The following is a 3,584-nucleotide window of genomic DNA, read 5'->3' as shown; positions in this document are numbered from 1 at the left end:
AAGATTTCTCAGGAAAAGCATTTTTTGAAAATAAAAGTCTCCCATTCCATCTGTTTATCATCTCTGCATACTCTCCTCTGGGTATCTTTCCTAAGGTTCAGTGACAAAACCTGTACAGAATATTCATTCATTTATTATTTACTTGAACACTCATTCAACAATATTTATTGCATGCCTACCATGTGCTAGGCACTGCAATTTTGTATTAGGCAAAAATGGAATAAAATTACAAACCAGGAACACCTCCTTGTTCTTCCCTCCTGCTATTCTTCCCAGCACAACTTCTAGAGCAAACACTGATGTCTGGCAGTTTATCACCCCTTGTGTTTACCTCCTTTCTTTTCTTGTTGTTGTTGTTTTTTTTTTTTTTTTTTGGTTTTGAACTGTTGATTATCTTTTAGAAATGTTTTCTTAACTTTTCACAAAGTGAAATTGTCTTTTTTCCCTGGAAGGGTTGTAAGTTCCTAGGAAAGATGACAGAAGCAAAGCATTGCCTTTGCGATTTTCACCTACTCCTTTGCAGTAGGCAGGACCATTTTAAAGGTGAGTATATGCAGGTTCTGGAGAGGTCAACTAAGTTGCCCAAGATCTCTCAGCTGATTGGTGATGGGACTGGGATTCTTACTGAACATGCCTGGTTCAGAACTGCCAAACCACCAGCCTATCTCTTAGGGTGCCAGAGCTGGTGGCTCACACTTACCTGAGTAGCCCAGAGAGCTGAGCTCAGAGCTGGCCCACAGCAGACACTCGAAACTATTTATGGACTTGACTTGATTTAAATAAATGCAGACGGTTTGGCTGACGCAAGGCAATTAACCTGACAGCACTTCTTCCCTCATGTTATAGACAGATGGTGGCTCTTCAGGAGAAATGTGAAGACCTGGAGTGTTGTGAATCATTATCTCTTCCTCTCTCCAGCTAACCGAGATAAAAGCTGCAGGCTTGGCCTTGACGTTGCCCTTTTTCAATTTCTGTCAGAACAAGCCACAAACCTTAATGCGTTTGAGTAGCCCTCAGCCAGCTTGCAATTATTTGTGGTGACAGGGAGCAAGGATGGCAACCACCAACCCCGCCAAGATTTCTTTGGACCACAAATGTCAGTGTCTCTCTCCCGCCCTTAGAGCAGAGGTTTGCGGGCTGCAGGGTGTTGGGAGGGCCCAGAACAGGTTTGCAGGAGTGAGAGTGCAAGATGCCACCAGGAGCGGCCTCAGAAGGAGTCAAGAGCTAGCTGCCTATGTCTTAACACACTCTAAAAACACAATGGCTATTTAAATGCTCCTTTGGTGTTGAAAAATGATTCTAACAAAAGACTTTTTGCACTTTTCTAATTTTGCACCATGTGTATGTATTACTTATTCAAAAATAAATGAACTTTAAAAGAAGATCTGCATATTCTCACATCCAAAGCCTGAAATAGCAATAGCATGCAGTTGATGTCACAGCACTGGCCTGAAGTCAGTGGAACTGGGTATTACTAGTTTCTATTTTGCCACTAATATGGTTTGTAAAACACTAATTTCTCCTGCTCAAACCCCACTGAAGCTCAATCACCTACAAGATAAATTCAAACTCATTAGCTTGGCCTATGAGATCAGGGGTGATCTAACTCTTAGCTCTCTGTCTTAGCATAGATTTCCCCAAAACCAGGCCTAAAAGGATTTGGTTTCAAGTAGGGCAAGATCACTTGAGGGAGCTGATCCCCAGAGTGTGGTAAGGTAGAGGGGACATGAGACAACAAAGGGGAATGCCGAGAAAGGGTGCCTCACGAGCAGGTGACCACCGTGGGAAACTTGGGTTCCATCTCCCATAGCGCCTTGGAGAATTTGTGTAGAACACACCTTGAAATTATCTGAATAAGGGAAAGGAACCTGGGGGATTTGTCCATTAGCTCCCCTCCTCATTGGTTGAGGGCTGACTGGAGGGCATCCACTCTGATCTTCTAGTCTGCTTTATGCAGGAGATGGACATGTTCTCAGAGGCAGAGCGTGCACTCAGGCAGGGAGACGCAGGTACACGAGCGGGGAAGCTGTAGATGGGCTCAGTAGATATACACTGAGGCCACAACACTTTGCAGTTCTATCAACAGGTGGAATCAGTTTCTCTACTCCTTGAATGTGGGCTGGTCTTTTGATGAATAGAATGCAGAGGTTACAAGGTTGTAGAGGTTCTTAGCTAGAACTCAAGAAATTGCACAGTATCTACTTATACTCTTAGATCTGTGCTGTGCCATGTGAATAAGGCCAGGCTAGGCTGTTGACGGATAAGAGACCTCATGGAGCAGAGAAGAGTCATCCCAGCTGAGTACCGCCAGATCAACCCGTCCCCAGCCAACCTGCTAGCTGACCACAGACACATGAGGGAACCCAGCTCAGCCCAGAAGGAGGCCCAGCTGAGCCCAGTCAACATTGCTGAGTTGGTAAACATGAATTAAATAAATTGTTGTTGCGTTGAACAACTAAATTTGGGGGCAGTTTGTTAGGCAGCCAAAGTTAGTTGATTTCGCATTTAGGCCAAGGGCTACATGGAAGTAAGAACTGGAGATAAGAGGCTGGGCGCAGTGGCTCACGCCTGTAATGCCAGCACTTTGGGAGGTCGAGGCGGGCGAATTGCCTGAGGTCAGGAGTTCGAGACCACCCTAGCCAACATGGTGAAACCCCGTCTCTACTAAAGACGCAAAACAATTAGCCAGGTGTGGTGGTGTGCGCCTGCAATCCCAGCTACTCAGGAGGCTGAGGTAGGGGAATTGCTTGAATCAGGGAGGTGGAGGTTGCAGTGAGCCAAGATCGTGCCACTGCACTCCAGCCTGCACAACAGAGTGAGACTCTACCTCAAAACAAACAAACAAAAACAAAACAAACAAAAAAACAATTGGAGATAAGAAAACTGTGCACAAGCAGACTCCTGTCTTCAGGTGACAGGATGGTTTCCCTTGCAGGGTTGTTACTGGGGCTGCTCATTATGGAAAAGATACGTAAGAGTCTGAGAGTGTGGCCTGCGTTTTTGGAGGGGTCTAAGCTTCATATTAAAAACAAAATCAAAGCAATTGTAAATCTCTGTTATTCACGGTGGCAGAGGCTTGAACTTTTTGTCTGTTCATTTGCGGATTATTCTAAAAAGACAGGGAAGCCTAAAGTTCACTTCACTTGGTTGTCACTAGGTTCTGTTTGTCACATTTAATATTTCCAAGTGTCTAAAGACTTTCACTGGAAACTTCCACCTTCACAGCTCTTAAAGGAAAATAATAAATTTCAACATACTCCTGTATACTTGTAGCAGATGCTGAATTCCAATCAGAGGATGAGGAGAAGTTTCATGTCAAAGGACATGTTATTTGACCAGAGTCTAGTAAAATAAATAGGAGTTGGGCACGTAGAAAATGAAAGAAGACAGAAGTAGTTTTCTAAACTTTGATACATATGATCAGACACTCCCTAGAAAGACTGAAGCCACTAGACACCAAAGATGAAAGTAGAACGCGTACTAATGCAGCAGGGTGAGAAAGCGCCAGCATGCGGTGCAGAGGGAGGCTGCAGCGTGAGGAGCGATGCTGGGCCAGGACACAGCAGTATGATGGGAGAAGGGCA

The sequence above is a fragment of the Mandrillus leucophaeus genome, unplaced genomic scaffold (assembly GCF_000951045.1).
Source record: "Mandrillus leucophaeus isolate KB7577 unplaced genomic scaffold, Mleu.le_1.0 Scaffold397, whole genome shotgun sequence".
NCBI lineage: Eukaryota > Metazoa > Chordata > Mammalia > Primates > Cercopithecidae > Mandrillus > Mandrillus leucophaeus.
Note: the sequence above shows the minus strand (reverse complement) of the source record.